At 42.1% G+C, this 21269-nt stretch overlaps 1 pseudogene; it reads left to right on the top strand.

The window, feature by feature from the left end:
* LOC138569499 (myosin-1B-like) overlaps window positions 1-21269 on the top strand; it is a 70819-nt pseudogene that overhangs the window by 25856 nt on the left and 23694 nt on the right.

A 21269-nucleotide genomic window follows, 5' to 3' on the forward strand; every position in this document is an offset into this window, starting at 1 on the left:
GACAAACATACATCTGGCCTTTCATTATATTGTTAGATTAGATGAGTGGAGTGCATTGTAGAGAGTACAGAGCAGTGGGCAAATTCACAGTGGAATTCACTGGAGGAATTTCACAGCCTGGATATGTTCTAATGTGTACATTATAAAAGAGAATCGGGATGAAGGAACTGAAAATGTGCTTTATGATTAGAAATATGTAGCTGGTCAAGTGGCACAGCAAGTAGAGCGCTTGCTTTGACATCCGTGCAGAGCCTGCTAATGCAGGTTCGAATCCCGGCGGGGCCAAACTCAGCCTTTCATCCTTCCTAGGTCGATACATGAGCACCACACACTGTGGGTAATAATAAGCAGCGCTCAGATACTTGAGGGTTCGTAGCACTATATAAATTCCAAATTATTATTATTATTTATTATAGGATTGAAAAATGAAAGACAATCTAAACAGTGTCCTCAAACTTGTAACCCTTTCACCACAGGTGTATAACTCTATTGGTGCACTTGCCAAGTCTATTTATGAGAAGCTCTTCTTGTGGATGGTGATTCGTATCAATCAACAACTGGACACCAAACAAGCCAGGCAGTACTACATTGGTGTCCTGGATATTGCCGGCTTTGAGATTTTTGATGTAAGTATCTGGTATTACTGAAGGTACGCTTCCAGAATTAGTAAATAATAAAAACGAAACAAATCTAATCAAACAAGCACTATGTGTTTAGTTCAATAGCTTGGAGCAGCTGTGCATCAACTTCACCAATGAGAAACTGCAACAGTTCTTCAACCACCACATGTTCGTCCTGGAACAAGAGGAATACAAGAAGGAAGGCATTGAGTGGGAGTTCATTGACTTCGGTATGGATCTGGCTGCTTGCATTGAGCTTATTGAGAAGGTGGGTCCCATCCTGAAGAACAGCTACTGTTTTAAATATCATTCATGAATGTACTAAAGACTCAAGCATTTACATTGTACATTTTAGCCCATGGGAATTTTCTCCATCCTTGAAGAGGAGTGCATGTTCCCCAAGTCTACAGACACGTCCTTCAAGAACAAGCTGTACGACCAGCATCTGGGCAAGTGCAAGTGCTTTGAGAAACCCAAGCCAGGCAAAGGAAAGGCTGAAGCTCATTTCTCCCTGGTGCACTACGCCGGCACTGTGGATTACAACATCTCTGGCTGGCTGGAGAAGAACAAGGACCCATTGAATGACTCTGTTATTCAGCTGTATCAGAAATCCTCTGTCAAACTCCTGTCTATGCTCTACAGTGCTACTGCTGCTGAAATTGGTAAGTATTAGAGTCACAGCCACTTAAACTAACTTAAACTAACAAGCATTGGCAATGCCAACCATTTGGGCTTTTGTGCAGGCATGGGAAAGTCACTTGCCAGGCACAGCCGTAGTGATATTAACTGCCCATTGATGGTAGCAGGTGCAAATTGTGCTAGTACCTGGGCATCTAATAGCAGTACCTGGACAAATGCCTAATGCTTATACACAAGACAAAACTGGTGGCTTTTTCCAATGATTATTTTTAACAGACTTCACTGGGGGACACACAGAGTGCTTATAAATCGAGTGGCGAAGGCAGGGCTACATTTTTATTGCACCAGTTGCGGGCTTACAACTCCAATTAAATCATTAACTCTGAGAACACTGCTTTGAAAAAGCACTGGCAGGCACTTTGAGTGCAAAGTTTGATGGTAGCTTGATTAAAGTGACCTCAAGAGTTCCCATGAGAATGTGTTTTGGGTGCGGTAGCTGAGTACTGGGTGGAAATCGCCATATGGATTAGCATGGCCATGGGCAGTCAATGGGTGGGTAAACAACCAAACTACACCTGCAGGCTGTGTGGGCCTACTCATATGCCATTCCTCCCTATCTGTACTCTAATGCAATTTTATCAGTTTATAGGTGTTACCCAATGACTCAAACTAATAAAGTATGCACAGAGTTCCCTGAGTGACAGTTTGTCTGATTCTTCTTACAGAGGCTGCTGCTGCTTCTGCGGGAAAGGGTGGCAAGAAAAAGAAGGGTGGGTCTTTCCAGACGGTGTCTGCTTTGTTCCGAGTAAGTCACTCAGAAAGATGTACATGTTTAGGATTCTACTGAATGGCTTTCACATTTTAAAAAACAATACTTCATTAATATGTTTTGTAATATTAGCGACTAATACGCAACAACTGCGATTTTTGTGTGCACGTGACTTTTAAAACATGTAATGTTTTTGCATTTAAAGGAGAATCTGGGCAAACTGATGACTAACCTGAGGAGTACTCACCCCCACTTTGTCCGCTGTCTTATCCCCAATGAGACAAAAACTCCAGGTAGAGTATCTGAAATGCTTAAACAACCATACAGAATAGCCTCTGGGTTGCTTAAAAAAGAATGTATTCCAACACCCTGTGTCCTTTAATTGTAGGTGTGATGGACAATCATTTACTGATTCACCAGCTGAGATGTAATGGTGTATTAGAAGGCATTAGAATTTGCAGAAAGGGGTTTCCGAGCAGGATCCTCTATGGTGATTTCAAACAAAGGTAAATAGTGTACATACAAAACACTCCTCCACTTCAAAGCAGAAGGTTGTAGAAGTTGTTTGCACAACAATTATTTTATAGAATCAGACCAAGTACCTAAGCAATCAATCTCTGCCGATTGTGTTTGTGTACAACTGTTTGGGCCTCTCTCACTAGTGGAACTGACTCAAGAATCATCAACTTAATGCTGCAGGTTCGACCAATAAAGAAGAGTCCAAGTCAATGTAAGGCACTTTCAGTGAACATATAAAAACTTCAGAAGTTTCTTATGCACATCATGGAAGTTTTCACAAATCATACTTTTTTCCTTGTTGCACGACAAGGCCTAGCCTCAGATAGTCCCCAGAGCAGTAACCCGGGGGTACAGTGGTTGACGTCTTTCTTTTCCACTCTGGGAGATGTTCCTTCTCTTTGAAGGCGGTGTTGCTATTAAACTAATGGATTCCCATAGAATCCACCTGCATTTAGCGCCTTCGAAAAGCAGAAAGATTATATAGCAATCCGTAATGAATGCTGTCTACCAAGCATAATTTTCTAATTGCATAACATTTTATTTTACAAATTTAAGCATGAAAGCGAAGTAAAAGGGGAATTTCACCTGTTTATAGTCTTCACTTTAGCACTACACTTTGTAAAAGTTAATTATTTCAGGCAGGGACCCAATTGAAAGTTCTAAAATTGGTGCTACCCTCTATGCCATTCACATTTTCTAGAAAGTTACCCTGAGTTTGTCTCTGGTACGAGTTTAATGGATAAACAACAGGCTCTTGATACCTAAATAGAGTTCATGATTTCATGTTTGCAATAGGAATTCATTTTAAGTTGTCATTCCAAAACAGCTGTGTTATTCTATTCATAAAGATCAGAGTTGTGCAAAGATGTACTTAACACAATAATTCCAATTACATTGATACATTAATGCAACTAGGACTACAATGAACATCTTGACAGATGTTCCACTTTCCTACACACATAGTAAGCTCTAAACTTTAATGTTCATAGAAATTAACATACCTCTATTATTTGTGCTTAAGGTACAAGGTTCTCAATGCAAGTGCTATTCCTGAAGGCCATTTTATTGACAGCAAGAAGGCATGTGAGAAACTGTTGGGTTCTATTGATATCGATCATACTCAGTATAAACTCGGACACACCAAGGTATGAAATTGTAAGCTCATAATGAAACATGAAATATCGATATTCCAGAAAAAGAAAGATATACATTTGTCAATACTTTCCTAAAGGTGTTCTTCAAGGCTGGCCTTCTGGGTACCTTAGAGGAGATGAGAGATGAAAAGCTGGCAGAGCTCATCACCCGCACTCAGGCTGCTTGCAGAGGGTTCCTCATGAGAGTAGAATTCAAGAAGATGATGGAAAGAAGGTATTAACTAATATACCTTAGTGACTCTCACATAACTAATATGCCCTGTGCTTTATGTTAACCTATTTGTGATTTGTCCCTGAACAGAGAAGCTGTATTTTCTATCCAGTACAATGTCAGGTCCTTCATGAATGTCAAAACCTGGCCATGGATGAAGCTTTACTTTAAGATTAAGCCTCTTCTGCAGAGTGCAGAGACAGAAAAGGAGATGGCAAACATGAAGGATGAGTTTGAAAAGACAAAGGAAGCTCTGGCAAAATCTGAAGCAAGAAAGAAGGAACTGGAGGAGAAAATGGTGTCTCTTCTACAGGAGAAGAATGATCTCGCACTGCAAGTTCAATCGGTAAAAGAATACCAACTCAAATAAATTATGCACAAAACCTTGCAACATATACTGAATATGAAACTGATACAATTTAAATGTTATGGTTAATTAGGAAAGTGAAAACATCGCAGATGCAGAGGAAAGATGTGAAGGTCTCATCAAAAATAAGATCCAGCTGGAATCTAAAGTTAAAGAGTTGACAGAAAGGCTTGAAGATGAGGAGGAGAGTAACGCTGAGCTGACGGCCAAGAAGAGGAAACTGGAGGATGAGTGCTCTGAGTTGAAGAAGGATATTGATGACCTTGAACTCACTCTAGCCAAAGTAGAGAAGGAAAAGCATGCCACAGAAAATAAGGTGAGGAGATATTTTATCTTTGAAATGCACAAACCTGAATAAGAAGGTAATCTCTTTGATAACCTCGAATTTTAGCCATGTTAATAGGCGTGTTATTTAAGAAATTATTTTAATATCAAGGCCTTCCTTCCTTTTCTGAACTATAACAGAGGTGTAGATCTGTGTATTTATGGTGGTATGGTGCTCTGTAGTGCCTGTGCATAACAAGCAAAAAAAAACTGTCACCTAGTTTTTGTTTGTCAGGTATTTTTTTTATTCCTTGTCACATTATCTTGCCTCTTCTAGAAAATGCATTTGTCTCTGGTGTTCACCAGTGTTCCATCTGGGTAAGGTGGCACTTACGTTAATTCAGTTGTTAAAGGGATACAAGCCGTTTTAGAGAAGATCCAGGTGTTGCTAGCAAATGTATCACCTTCAGAGTGTGGGAAATGTGGTTGACTTTTCGGATGCCAGGGTTTAGTCTGTGTGTGGCCTGATGCATTGGTTTGAGTGGTATGAGAGCAGTGGCATGAAAGCAGTGGTGTGAGAGCAGAGAAATGTATGTCCTCAGATTGCATGTGACGAGCCAGTGTAGTTACCTAAAATCCCATCAGCTTAGTGGTGAAAATATTGCCTGGAAACGCAACCTGGGCACTTCACTTCCACCCCTTTTCTGATGTCACAAGTAGGCCCAGCCCTCTTCAGCCTTCTTAATTAATTTCTATTGTAATGCCTGTCACTGGGGTTAATTTACATTTTTCAGTTTTAGAAGAATATTTTTGGAAGAACCTTATCAAATAGTTTCTAAATCCGGAATTCCAGCCTCTTCGGCAGCCTGGTAGTTGTGCATGCAATGAAAAGAATGAAGAATGTATGGCTATTGGTAACATTAGAAAAGGGGGTACAGAGTGCACATGGAAATATGTGCCATCAGGCTTCTTTTTCAAACAAAGTGTGATTTTGATGAACACACGATTTAAAAACAGGGAGATTATTTGTATTTTTAAAATAGGTGTAGGCTGAGGTCAAGCATCTTCTCTTCTATATGATGAAAATGTCATATTAGAGAAGTCCTTTAAGGTAAGCTCAAGTCTTCAAATTGACAAAACAAAAATGAAGTTCATAATCGAAATATAGTACACATTTTATGTGTGCTGCTTTTAGTTTACCAATATTACAAATGATACTTAAGATAGTTCAGCTCAATTTTGTCTTAGAAATGATGTTCATAGTATGTAAAAAAGCATTCAAATATGTATACACAAGTTCCATGTACATTCTCAAAAGGGCTTGTAGAAAAATAAAAAGTATGATGAAAGGTAAAACTTAAGGCATTAAGAAAGGAAAATGTAAAGTTTGGAACATAAAATGGCATACAAGACCGACAATAAGCAATAGAAATTATGTAGAATATTGAGAAATGAACAGATTACAATTTGTAATCTGCAATACACAGTTTTGGTTGCTTTTACTTAAACATATTTTGGCACATTCCTCTTGCATATAAGATCTTCAACTTACTTCCAAAAACAACATGCAATAACAATCCCAAATCACCTAATGATGACTAAAAGAAAGTGTAATGGCCAATTAATTGCAAGTGTTACATGGTTTCAGATTAAGAACCTTACAGAGGAAATGGCAGTTCTTGATGAAAGCATTGCAAAGGTTTCTAAGGAGAAGAAAGCGCTCCAAGAGGTGCACCAGCAGACCTTGGATGACTTGCAGGCAGAGGAAGATAAAGTCAGCACTCTGACTAAAGCCAAAACTAAGCTGGAACAGCAAGTGGATGATGTGAGTATTGTATTCATCCAACAGCACATCTGACAAGTCCCAATGATGGCTTAAAAACTTTTAAATTTGAGTACTTTCAAAATTGAGTGATTCCCTAGGAGTTTGACATTTAATGGAGAGACACCCAAAAGTAGATTTCTCAGGAATTGTAAGACTCACACAAACCATTACATTTCCAGGGGATGATGATATGATACCAGTTTATGATATTTTGATCTCATCATTGCTTGTCCCAATTTGATTCAGGCAAGACCAGAAAACAAACATTGGAAGTATGTATTTTCTATTTTTGAGTGCATTGTAAACCATTACTTCAAACAATAGAACTTAACAAGGACATTAAGTACACACATTTTAGGTGACATAACATAGAATAAAGAACCCCAATATTGTCACACAGAATCAACCATAAGATGCAGTGAAACACTATATAGAAAGAGTCATTACTTTCATGAAAGATGTCACTCAGATATGTAGGTTGTCTTGGGGAGGGAAAGTGGAACTTCATATGTGTTACAACTGCTGCATGCAACTTAAAATACTGAGTGAATATACATTTGCAGCTTGAAGGCTCTTTAGAACAGGAGAAAAAACTTCGGATGGACCTTGAGAGATCCAAGAGGAAGCTTGAAGGTGACCTGAAGCTGTCCCAAGAAAGTGTAATGGATCTTGAAAATGATAAACAGCAAATCGATGAGAAACTTAAGAAGTTAGTACATGTGCTTAAAAGTCTAACACACCAATTTCATTGCCCTTCAATTGAATCATGTCGCCTCTACTGCACAAATTTTGCACCATCACTTAATTAACTCCAGGCAGATGCTTTCTTTTGTCTTTGAAACCAAATATATGTTTTGCTACTTTCATGAAAACATGGACAACACTATGAAAATATGCTGATAAAATGTTACAATTAGCAATAACAGAGGGTAACAAAGGGAAAACTGCCAAAAATGTGCAAATAAACAAATGTCTTTATTGCATACTTTGGACTGTGTTTTGGATATGGGTATAGTAAAATTAAGGGAAAAAGAAACACTTGAATGAAAGTTTTAGAAATAAAAAAATATATCTGACCTCTTCAGCAGTTGCCTCATCGAAATCCAAAGTCGAAATTTCAATGCTGAAGGTTCACTCTCACTGCCAACAGTTGGTTTTCAATAGAGCGTGAATAGAAGACAGTAGCGAGACAAGTGGAGGATCATACTCCGAGCTCTCCTTCTTTGCTATTCCTGGAGCTCCACTGTCCGCTCCCTTTTACTTACATCATGAGTTGGGCATAAAAACGTTCAACATTTGTTATAAATATTAATTTGTCAATTAAAATAAATCTATCTTTAATCAAACATCATCAAATATACACATACCATTCATAACATACATTGCAATCTTTAATTGGGTCAACACTATGGGCGTCATTACAAGTTTGGCGCTGCAGGAAAAAGTGCCGGTAATTGCATTAACGCCACTTTCCCCTGCATCGCCAAACTATACGTTTGCTGTGGAGGCTGACTGATTTACCTCCAGATAAGAGCCCGACATAAATCAGGCCCCACTCGCAAAAAACAGCCAGTATTCCCAGCACCGCTGTTACTGGTGCTGGTAATACCAGCAATTCCCCCCATGGAGTCCTATAGGACTTCATGGAATGGGGAATTACAGCTGTTGCCGGCACCTGTAATATCACAGAAATTTCGGGATACCAGGTGCCGGTAACAGTAGGTCCATTTGCTGGTATACCGCAAGAATTGCCGGTGGGATACCGACAAACATGAATGAGGGTGTATATCTCACAGTAGTGAAGTGGGGGAGAAAGACAACTTGCAATTAAAAAATCTGTGCTTCCAAACATAATGACATTTCTCCATTCCACGGGCACTAACAGATCACTATGCCATAATGTGTTTTATTTATTAGAACACCCTACAGTTTTTATCAGGACAATTTAATTATGTAAATAAAAAGATCAGACTGGATATTGCTAATATCCTTTAAAACATTAACATTCTGGCCCGGCTTGCCAACTGATGATACCACCCACTAATCATATGCCCCTGCTCTGTAAGGTGCTGCAACTGTTCCACCAGATGACCTCTTATCTTATAAACTTTAGCAGGTGCCAAAAGCCGTCTTTGTTCTCCATGTAAATCTGTCAAGCCCCACATATACATCTTTGACCACAACACACAGCGCTGAGAGGCCAGGGTCTGGTGAAAATCATGCTTAACAAAACATTTGCATAACTTGTTACGTACCACAACATGAGCAAATCTAACCACTGCATTTCCTTTCAACACAGGAAAGACTTTGAACTAAGTCAAGTTCAGAGCAAGATTGAGGATGAGCAAGTTTTGGGAGCCCAGCTGCAGAAGAAAATCAAAGAGCTTCAGGTATTGGTTGTAACATCCAAGTCAACACATGCAGACCATGTGGAATCATAAATAAAATGTGAGTGATAATTGGATCTTCAACTCAAAATTGTGATTATGTAAACTTTCAGGCTCGCATTGAAGAACTGGAGGAGGAAATTGAAGCTGAGCGTGCAGCTCGAGCAAAGGTTGAGAAGCAGAGGTCTGATCTCTCCAGGGAACTGGAAGAAATAAGTGAAAGACTGGAAGAAGCTGGTGGAGCCACTTCATCTCAGATTGAAATGAACAAGAAGCGTGAAGCAGAGTTCCAGAAAATTAGGCGAGACCTGGAAGAGTCCACTCTCCAGCATGAAGCTACCGCTGCCGCCCTGCGTAAGAAGCATGCCGACAGTGTCGCAGAACTTGGGGAACAGATTGATAACCTGCAGCGGGTCAAACAGAAACTGGAAAAAGAGAAGAGCGAATTCAAGATGGAAATAGATGATCTGGCCAGCAACATGGAGAATGTTTCCAAGTCCAAGGTAAGCAGCTATGAAGCAATATCTTATTCATGTATCTGAATTCAGCAACTTGTAGCAATGGTTAATCTGTTGGTTATGTTTCAAAGGCTAACCTAGAAAAAGTGAGTCGGCTGCTGGAGGATCAGCTAAGTGAAGTTAAATCAAAGGATGATGAACATAGACGTCTTATTACAGACCTCAGCACGCAAAAGGCCCGCTTTCAGACTGAAAATGGTAAATGTTTGTCTTTTACTAGCTTCTGTCAGAAATGTAATTTTATTTTAAAGATTGATTGCGTAACATCATCCATAAGTGATCAAAAGTTTGAAGCAGTATTGGTAATAAACTAACCTTCTTGATGCTATCAATGCATGCTATTATTTTTCACCAACACAACTATTTCTTGGATTTGTGAATGGGTGTATATAGTCTTTCACCAAGTCACCTACCTATTAATGGTGGCAGTAATAGTTCAATAACAACAGTGAAAACACTACTAAGTCCAGACTTTAAAAAAATGTGAAGGCCAGGAATGCAAAAATAAACAGGCAAAATACAATTCTCAAAAAAGCGAGGAGTTCTACTCTTGCTTGGAAAAGTTTGGTTGAAAGGGAGAGAGAAGATGGAAGATGGCTCCAGGTCAGTGAAGCTAAAAGGGGGACAGTACAAGAAAGGGCAAGGAATCACCAACAGAGACTTCGAAGACCTACTGAAAAAGTGAAGTGTATTGCAGAAGGAAATTACGGATTGAGATAGGCAGGGCTCTATATACACATTATTGGTACACTACAATTGGCAAGAAATGTGAATGAAATTATATGATATATGATATGATAGGTTATTTATAACGCGCTTAATACCCAGAAGTTTCTAAGCACGGACCTGGGGATCGAACCTGTGTTGCTCCGTATCGTCTTGCCGCTGAGCTATCCTCCCAAGACTGCAGGCAAAAGCTACATTCAATATGGCAACTCTCTCTAAGTTGAGAGGCTGTCGTTTGCTTTAAAGCATAGACCATTTAACAGAAACTAGCTTTGTTGGGCGATCTCCATTATAAACCAATGCAGAAGACCGAGGACTTACCTTTAGACAAATGCGTGTAACAGTAAATAATTCAAAAAACTTTCCACTCAAGCAGAGGCTAGTAATAAAAAAATCAAACTTTGGTATGTTTGGAGATATATTCATAAAAAAAAGAAATTTGAGCATTAAGATTCCACAAAATTTGCATAGTTATATATAAAACTTATATCATTTTATTGCATAAAAGGTGAGCTTACTCGTCAGCTGGAAGAAAAAGAAACTTTGATTTCCCAACTTAGCAGAGGCAAACAAGCCTTCACTCAGCAGACAGAAGAACTGAAGAGACACCTGGAAGAGGAGACAAAGGTAAAAGATATGCTACTTATTGTTCTCCTTTCGGAGCACCATTCATGATGCAATATACCTGCTATAAACACTTTTACAAACAACAAATGCAGCAATATTACCCATGACTTTGTAAGCAACGCCACTTTGCAGATCTTTCTCCCTTTTAACCCCACATGGGAACGCTAGAAGAGGTTTCCCAGGCACGTACCGTGGGGACTATCTTTAACTGAGGATTTCTCTTAGAGCAGGTTGATTGACCAAATACTGCATAACGTTTGATGCCTTAGCAATGCACGCTTGAGAGGTGGTTTTGAATTTCTTAGAAAAAGCACCCATATTTGTTTATTCTCACGGCACACTAAAAGGATGCAACCTCCAACTACAAGTCACTTCAGTGATTTATTTGCTTCAAATATTCTCTGCGATTGCTGCATTAAAGAAATGTGGTAATTCATCAAATGCAACGTTTAGAAAAATGTTCAAGTCATTGTGGATAAGACTACAAGAAGTGGGTCAGCTTGTTCAATTTAAGTACATGACATTTGTCCTCATTCTAAGTCTAGCGGTCTGGAAATAAGGATGCTGGTTGCAATGTACTGGCACCCTTTTTGGACCGCCAGACCACAACTATGCCTGCAGGGGTCATTGCTCCCGGAATGTCTGACCTGCAGGGGGCACCGGCCTCTGAATGCATGGTTTTTACAGAAGCACTGGTACCATTAGCAACAGTGCCAGTGCTTCCGTGTCCCCATTCCCGTGGAGTCCTATTGGACTCCACGGGAATGGGGACTTACACTTCTGCTGCCTGATATCCCGGGGCCGGGACTGTAAAGTCCGGGTGGCACTAGGATATCAGGACGCAGAATGTTGAAACGAATTCAACTCGTAATGAGGTCCACCATCTCTGTTTAAAAAAGAGACCTTCAAAACCTAAGCGCGATAATGTCATACATAATGTGAATAGCTCAGCGATCTATAAAACATTCTCTTTACAGGCTAAGAATGCCCTGGCACATGCCTTGCAATCAGCTCGTCATGACTGTGATTTGCTCCGTGAGCAATATGAGGAGGAGCAAGAAGCCAAGGCCGAGCTGCAGCGTGCTCTGTCCAAAGCTAATGGGGAAGTTGCTCAATGGAGGACCAAGTACGAAACTGATGCCATTCAGCGCACTGAGGAACTGGAAGAGGCCAAGTATGTCATGCTCAAAGACTAAAATGGACACTGCTGTTTGGTGGAATTTGTGAAAATAAAGATTCACTGTTTCTTGAAATACTACAGGAAGAAGCTTGCCCAGAGACTTCAGGAAGCCGAGGAACAGGTTGAGGCTGTGAATTCCAAGTGTGCTTCACTGGAAAAGACTAAGCAGAGACTGCAGTCTGAAGTGGAGGACCTCATGGTCGATGTTGAGCGAGCCAACAGTGCTGCTGCAGCTCTTGATAAGAAACAGAAGAGCTTCGATAAGGTAAAATTAGTGAACAGCCTTTGCACTGTATTCGCCTTTAACTGCCATATTAACACTTTGTTAAAACTGTTTCTACTCAGATACTGGCAGACTGGAAACAAAAGTATGAGGAAGCTCAAGCTGAACTTGAAGCAGCTCTGAAGGAAACCCGTTCTTTGAGCACTGAGATCTTCAAGATGAAGAATGCTTATGAAGAGTCACTGGAACATTACAAACCCTGAAACGTGAAAATAAGAACCTTCAACGTAAGTATTGCCCCATTACAGAGGTGGTTGGTAGAAAAGGCATTGCATAATACCAACTGTTTTAGGGTGACCACTATAACGCTAATGAGGCTCCAAGTATACAGTCGCTAATCAAAAATGCTTTGCAGTGTCGTGCAGTATTAAGACATAATATAATAAACAATACTCCTAAAAAAAAAGAAAATAAAACTTGACTTTGTTACGATTCATAACACATTAGTGACAGAAGGCTAATTTATTAAAAAAAGTTATTCCTAACGCTGAGTCCCTTGCAAAAGTTAATTAGCCCTATATGTGAGAAATCTTGTATCCATTTGTTACCGGCCCTAGTTAGTGCTGGTGTGCCGACTACAAAGGGATGTCGAGATCCTGACCCTATCCTCTCTAAACCACTTTCCTAGTGTCTAAAAGTAAGTGCACACAAGGTGGGTGTCGGTATATATATTTAATGTTTCTGCCTCCATCTTGGCTTTCGGGGTACTGTCTCATTATTCTTCCCTCTGGTCCCACGCACACAGCCAGACACACCTTGGACACCTTGGATAGTCTCATCTCAGCTTACATGGATCTCTTGGGTCCCCCGATTAAGCCGCTCCACGCACTGCCTGTCTCCTTCTCCAACATTCGACCGATGAAGTTAGTGTCAGTTGCTGCTTTTGCAGCCACTTTCATTCACCCTCCCACTCCAGTCACTGACTCTCACATTGACACAACCCTTGCTAACCTTCACCTCTCCATCTCCAACACCCTGAACATCCTTGCCCCTGTCATGATGATCTGCATGAAGCCTGCCTCCAAGCGCAACACCTGATTTAGCCTCTCAGAAACACAAATGCATAGTTGCTGAATGGAAGTGGCAGGCTTCTAGCACATCCATTGACAGACTGGCCTGCCGCCTACTCCAAAGTCAATACAGACTCCTCATCCGCATGAAGAAGAGGACCCATATCTAAGCCTGCATCTCTGGGGACATCAGCAACACAGCTGAACTGTTCAAAATATGCAAGGAACTCGCCAGTCCCACTGCAGTCTCCACTTCTCCTCTGCCATCTCGGGTCCTCTGCACTGCACTGGCCTCCCACTTCACAACCAAAACTCAGGACATCCTGTCCTCACTCTCCTCTACTCGCCTCCCTTCTCCCTCACCTGCTCTCAGGCCTCCCTTGGTCCCCCTCTCCTCTTCCCTCTTACTCTCCTCCTTCTCACCCTTAGCACTGGATGAGGACTCGAAACAAGTCCTCTCTATGTAAATCTCATCCAAACAAGCACTCCGCTGCTCCTCCAGAACTATCAAGGACAACATTTCCTCCCTTGCTCCAGCCCTGGCTGATTTCTGCAATCACTCCTGTGCCACTGGCTCCTTCATTCTTCCCTCAGGCACTCCCTTGTGCACTCTCTCATCAAAAAGCCTTCTGCCGACCCATCCTGCCCGGCTAACTATCACCCTATCTCCCTTACACACTTCCTGGGAAATCTCTTGGAGAAGCTGGTCATCTCCCAACTGATCTACCACACTGAATCTGTTGGTTGTCTCCACAACCACCAGCCTTTCTTCAGAGCAGCCAGAGGCATAAAAACTGCTCTCCTGAACACCCATGAAGACTTGCTATCAAATCTCGATTCTAACTCTCCTCCCGTCCTCATCCTTCTTGATCTTTCCGGTGCCTTTGACACAGTCCAACATGCCACCCTTATAAATCGGCTCTGTGATATCCTTGGCATCACTGACCTGGCACTGAACTAGTTGACCTCCTTCCTCTCTGACTGACCGTCCCAGGTTCAACTGGGTCCTTTTCTCTCCTCTACCACACTTTCCTACTCTGTCGTCCCCAGGGCTCTATCCTCTTGCTGTGGCTCTTCAGCATCTACCTTGGCCCTTTAGTTCACTTGTCCTCCACCTTCTCTCCTCACTTCCAGTGTTATGCAGACGACACGCACCTCTCCTTCAAGCTTCCCACCACTGCCTCCGCTTCTTACTCTCTCATTCCTACCTGTCTCGATTCAGGCATGATGCGCTGCTAACGATCTCTGCCTTAATGCCAGTAAGACAGAGATCCTTCACATTGGCACCCCTGCTCCCTCCTTCCCTCCTACTCTCTGGCCACCTTCCTTGGGTCCTCTCACCCTCTCTCTCCATCTCTCCTCACATCGTGGACCTTGCAAAGAAGGCACACCTTCAGCTACACCTTCTCAGAGGCATTCTCCCTGTCCTCACCTTCCCCCAGAAACTCAATGTCTCCAGAGCTCGGGTGCTCTCTAGGCTGGGCTACTGCAACAGCTTCTTCCTCAGGCTGCCTTTATCCTCCCTTCACCACTTCAAATAATACAGAATAGGACTGTGAGACTTATCCTTGGCCTCAAGCCCAGGGACAGCATCCCTGCAGCCCTAAAATCTCTCCACTGCCTCCCAGTGGCTGCGAGGATCAAATTCAAGACCCTCTGCATCATCCACAAGGCCTCCTGGGGCCTGGGACCCCTCTAAATCCAACTATCTCTCCATAAATACCTCCCTGTTAGAGTCCTTCGGTCTTCTAGCTCCAACTCTCTGCAGATCAGACACTTCTCCAAGCAGAGAGTGGTGCGTAGATCGCTCTTCTCCGCAGGAGCCACCCTCTGGAATGGCCTCCCTGACCCTCTCAGGGTTGAGCCGGATCTCCTTAAGTTCTGGAAGCTTCTCAAGAGCCTCCTTTTCTCTTCTTTCTTCCCTCTCCCCCTCCACTGGTAATGCCCCCCTCTGCCATATGGACTGACTGTCTGGTCCCCTCTGAGTCCTACAGTGCACCAGGCCTTCCTCACCCAGTCTAGCCCAGCACCCCGGTCTGCCTGACCCCCCTAAATCTGCACTTGCCCTTCCAACCTCCTTTCCCTGACTAGCCTGGTGGGATGTGCACCCCTACCTAGTCTGGTCCACCCCATCTTTCTACTTAGTATGTGGACCTCACTCCCTGCATCCTGTGGCACTTGCCTACCTGGCCTCCCCTTAGCAGTCACCTAGCCCCAGGGGCCTTGCTCCCCTCCCCTCAACCCTCTTGCACGTGTATGCCTCCTCTCTGCCTGCACTTCCCTTCGCACCCTAGCATTATCCCTTACGCCCTGACCGGCACTCCTCCCTCCACACTCCCCCTCCTCCTACACTTCTTGGTACAGTACTTGCACGTTCCGAATGACACAAGGCCTAGTAGGCCCGTTATTGTATTTTTCTTCCTTTGCCCACCCCCATCCCTTTGTTGTCTTGTGGCGCCATGAAACACCATTTGCTGTACAGGCACCTTATAAATGCTCAATATATAAAATAAATAAAGTGGTTTGATTCTTATCTCTCAGTCCGCACCTTTTCTGTCCCTTGGCTTAACCAATCCTCCGCTATTTTTACTCTTACCTACGTGGTTCTCCAGGGTTCTGTTCTAGGCCCTCTACACTTCTCCCTATATACTAGTCCTTTGAACTCTGTAATTTCTTCCTTTGAACTCTCCCATCATCTTTATTTGGATAACTCTCAGATGGCTTTCTTTCCTTCTCTTTTTCCACTGAATTGCACTCGACTCGCTCTCCTTGTCTCCTTGCCATCCAATCCTGGATGGCATCTAACTATCTTCTTTCCCAACTCTAAAACACTTCATCACCCCACTTCATCCCCCTTCTATTTCTTTCCCTCTTTTCCTATTACTCTTCCTCTACTGGCCGTAACTTGGGTGTAACATTTGACTCCTCTGTACCTTTCTCTTCATACATCTCTACTATTTCCCATTCCTGTCACTATCAATTGTATTATATTTGTAAGTCTCGCCCATTCGGCAGAACTCATGCTGCTAAGACTTTGCTATATCTTTGCTCTTTTCTCGACTTTTCTTTTGTTCTTCTATTCTCCTTGGTCTTCCAGCATATAGACTCACTCCCCTCTGCTCAATCTACAATTCCTCCATGCTTTGCCTCCTCTTTCTCATCTTGATTCTATCAGTCCTGCCTTGCTCTCAATTCGCTGGCTTTACTTTGACTCCCATCTACTGCACAACTTCCTATGTATAGTCTTTGAATGTCTTAAGGTTCTTGCTCCTCCTTATCTCTATTCTCTTGTTTCTTTAGACACTCCTACTCGTTCCATCAGCCTTGGTCTCAATTTCCCATGTCTGTTCCTCACCCTTCTTGTATGCCCTACCATTTTGGTTCTTTCTCCCTACTTGCCCCAAAATATTGGAATGCTCTCCCCCTTTCACTGTAATCGATTTCTACTTTTCCTCAGTTTAAAAATCACCTTAAGGAACATTTTCTTTGCTCTTGATTGAGTTGTCCTGACCAATTCATGCATTTATAATATCTTGCACTGTTTTTGGTTTCTTTGCTCTGCGCTTTGTTGTAAGGCGCTATAGAAATCCAATTAAATTCAAATACAAATTAAAAGACATAACTTAGATGTAAGCTTATTTACTTTTTCAAACACCAGTAATATGTCATTTATGGAACTTATTATGCTGTGTATGAAGCCTAGTACTGTGCATTGTACATAAGGAACATTTTATGAATTTTATGTGAAATCACAGACTGCATCTGGTCCACTCAAGAAATATTTACATTCCAGACCATTGTCTAAAATACCCTAAAATGTTCCCTTTTAGAGGAGATCTCAGACCTGACTGAACAAATCAGTGAAACTGGAAAATCCATCCATGAATTGGAAAAAGCAAAGAAGCAGCTTGAGCAAGAAAAAGGGGAATTTCAGACTGCTTTGGAAGAAGCTGAGGTACTGTATGTGAAGGAAGAAAGGTTACAATGGTCAGAGCGTTGAATTTAATGTTGCACAGATCATTATCTTTGTTAATTCACTTTAACTTAACTATGGTTTCATTAAAGGCATCACTGGAACATGAAGAGGCCAAGATCCTTCGCATTCAGCTTGAACTGAACCAGGTCAAGTCTGACATAGACAGAAAGATTGCAGAAAAAGATGAGGAAATTGAACAGCTAAAAAGGAACAGCCAGAGAGCTGTGGATTCCCTGCAGAGCACATTAGATTCTGAGATCAGGAGCAGGAATGATGCCCTTAGGCTGAAAAAGAAAATGGAGGGAGATCTGAATGAAATAGAGATCCAACTTAGCCATTCCAACCGACAAGCCGCTGAATCTCAGAAGCAGCTTAGGAATGTACAATCTCAATACAAGGTACTTTATTCCAGACTCATGTGCTCTCTTTTGCATGTGCGAATGTGCAGCCTTGACCTTAATGACTGTTAATGCAGAAAATGGTTTATGTTGTTACAGGATGCCGTGCTGCATCTTGATGATGCTATTAGGAGCCAAGAAGACCTTAAGGAACAGCTGGCTCTCACTGAACGCAGAAATAACCTGCAGCAGGTGGAAATTGAAGAGTTAAGGGTGGCCCTTGAACAGACCGAAAGGACACACAAAGTTGCTGAACAGGAACTTCTTGATGCAAGCCAACGTTTGCAACTTCTGCATTCTCAGGTGCGGCAGTCCTTTTGTGTGTCTCACATACACAACAAAAATTATCTTTATCTTACATAGAATATTGAATGCATGTCACCTTTCATTTTAAGAACACAAGTCTCATCAACACCAAGAAGAAGCTTGAAAGTGACGTCTCCCAGCTTCAGAGTGAAGTGGAGGAAGCCATCCAAGAAGCCAGGAATGCTGAGGAAAAAGCAAAGAAGGGCATTACTGACGTAGGTTTTATTTGTTGTAGTGGTTGAAGAGCACACATAACTACATCATAACATCCAGGTGGAATTAGCATGACATTTTACCAATTCTCAACACATCGTATAGCACTGATAAGAATTGCAGAGCCAGATGGAGTAAACTGGGACTTTGGACAGTCTCAGGATGGCTCTAGTAAATGCTTAGTACCAGTTACTGCAGACCATTTGACTTCAGACATATATGTATTATGGGATGGGAAAATAGGAAAGAGAGAGAGAGATTCTATTCAATCTCGTTGGAATTCTGATCTATAATTCACTATTCTAGGGTCTACAACTGCCACTTTTCTTTGTTAATAACATTTTTATAAAGTATGTCCCTTTCCTTCATTTCATCCGCTGCTCAACATCACTCTCAGCAAACTATTGTCTTGGGCAAAAGTGTCGATGAAATGTAATTGACGGGACTGAATGAATCTGGGAAATGTTTGTAAATATATTAACAAGTTAGAATAGATCTCACCCATGCCTAGACATTGTGTGATACATTTTACAAAATAATCCAATACATATGAACCGGTAATTACCAGTTATATAATTTGGATGACAGTGTTGTTTCTAATATTTTGAGGGATCATATAGCTAGTATGGCATGTATGTATCTTTGTATGTATGGCATTTATGAACCACAAACCTAGCCAGGAAGCAATAGAACGCTGTACCTGGAATGATGTACTATACTATACATTTCCAAAACACATCCAGTTCTTCAATAAACCCACTATGTTACTTTGCTTTCATTAAGGCTGCCATGATGGCTGAAGAGCTGAAGAAGGAGCAGGACACAAGTTCCCATCTAGAGAGGATGAAGAAGAACCTGGAACAGACCGTGAAGGACCTGCAGCATCGCCTGGATGAGGCTGAGCAGCTCGCATTGAAGGGAGGCAAGAAGCAGCTCCAGAAACTGGAGAGCAGAGTGAGTTATGCTCTGGAGATTTACACCTTCAGGGTTTGAAAGTCTGTACATCAGCAAATTAACACTATTTCCAAATCATCTCCCAGGTGCATGAGCTGGAGAATGAGTTAGAAGCTGAACAGAAACGTGGAGTTGAGGCCGTTAAGGGTGTTCGCAAGTATGAGAGAAAGCTGAAGGAAATAACCTTCCAGGTGAATATTTAAGATTTTTCTGTCATTCATACCACACAGGGACCAGTATTTGAATTCCTACAACCTTTGGTTACATGTAAAACATAAGAACATCCATGAAATATGTAATTTAAAATATTTCATATCAAGTCATACTAATATGTGTATATTATTATAACAATGAGTTATGTCAAAAAAATAAATGTAATCATTTCAGTCTTCTAATAACACTTACCTATGATGTATAGATATAGAAACCTCACAAAACGTTTCACAATTGAAATCTACTTTTTTGCAGTCTGAGGAAGATAAGAAGAATGTGGCAAGACTCCAGGATCTGGCAGACAAATTGCAACTGAAGGTTAAGGCATACAAGAGACAAGCTGAGGACACTGTATGTTCAATTCCATTCAGTTAATTAATTTGCATGTGGGCACGTGAGTGTGTGTTGTATAGATACAGACTCACCCATACATGGTTGGAGGTGGGAGACATTTCTCGAGAAGATTTCTCCCTTGAGGAAATGTATTTTAGAGTTGACCTGAGCTCCACAGTGGATGTCCTAGAGCTTGAAACCAATGTGTTATTAACTAGTAATAAAGCCTCTCCCAGGTGCGTGTAGGGTTATAGGTTTTTCACTTCCCTATAACTTTTACATTATTTGACAAATGTAGCCAAACATTATAGGGATATGAGTAAAGTACATTTTCTTCAGATTTTGCTGACATGACCTTAATAGGGGTTTTGGAGAGTAAAAAGACTTTATTGGCATGTGTAAATTTAGTGAGATTTCTCACATGCTCAAGAGATTCATAGGCATTTAGCATACATTTGCAGATTAGCTTAAAAATACACTTGCCAAGAGTTCAATCTGACATCTTTATGGATCACACACAATTGTGCCCTTATTCAGTCTTTATTTTGGATTGAACAACCGAAATTTTGCTTTAATTGTACTTTATTTTCATAAAGAAACAACATTTCTAAATTTTGTGTGTATTTAGCTCCAAAATTGTGATAACAATGGTTCTCATAGTCACACAATTTACAAGCAATCCTGGCATCCGCCCCAAACTCAGCCACCCCTCCAACCCTAACCCATACGTCCCATGATCCATCAAGAACCTAAAGAACAGACATGGCACCTCCGCGCCATCTCCATAGAGCAGAACTCCCCCTATCTAGCATACAGACCCAAAATAGCCCGCAGCCCCATGCACACTGACAGCTTCCTGGTCATGTACCGACCCACCGGATACAACAGAAGCTTTGGGGGATCCCTAAGTAATTCACTAGCAGGCTTCAGGGTCTCCCAGACCCTCCTCACAGCACTAGGGGATTTAAATATCTGGCTCGACATCACGCACAACCCTATGACCCAAACTCTAAAAGACAACATGGAAACCTTGCATTTTACACAACTACTTTCAGGTCTGACCCAGTCTGCTGGTCACACCATAGAAACAATCTTCGGCTCACCAGACATAATCACCACACTGCCACCATGCCGACTTGCCTGGACTGATCACTCTGCTATCCTCTTCACCCTCTCCTCTGCGCACCCACCCATCCCTCCGGCGGGGCTACAATCCCACTCCTGCCTCTGGAAGAAAGTCAAAGTATCTCCTGACCTGGCAGATTCCCTATCTACCTCCCTGACCTCAGACCCCTGTATTCTGGTCAGATCACCATCCTGTCATGATGCCCGCTCCCGGGGAGCCGGTTCAAGCCCGGCGTCCCCGAAAGCGGACATCCAGTCCCCAAGGAAGGACCCAGCAACCCCATATAGGGGCCCTTTGGACAGTGTCCTGGCGCCTATGGCACCAGGCTCATAAAAGACATCAGTCCTGGTGCCATAGGCGCCAGGCTCATTATGGGAATGCTTGGGTGCACTTACCTGATGCAGACCATGCTGCAGGATCCCGGCCTCCTTGAGGCCTGAAAGGAACTACTTTACCTGTGGGACTAATTTGCCATCCGGGCGTGGTCGGGGAAGGATACATACCTGATTGGAGGAAGGATACATACCTGGAACTTCTTCCAAGGCTATTTAAACCCCACCCGAACAGCCACACGTGCTTCGCGTTGTTCTGCATCTAGCAGCTGGACGCTCACCGTGTCTGCTCCTGCATCCTGACTTCTGCCACGCCTGC

The sequence above is a fragment of the Ambystoma mexicanum genome, chromosome 2q (genome assembly GCF_040938575.1).
Source record: "Ambystoma mexicanum isolate Mex_15411 chromosome 2q, UKY_AmexF1_1, whole genome shotgun sequence".
NCBI lineage: Eukaryota > Metazoa > Chordata > Amphibia > Caudata > Ambystomatidae > Ambystoma > Ambystoma mexicanum.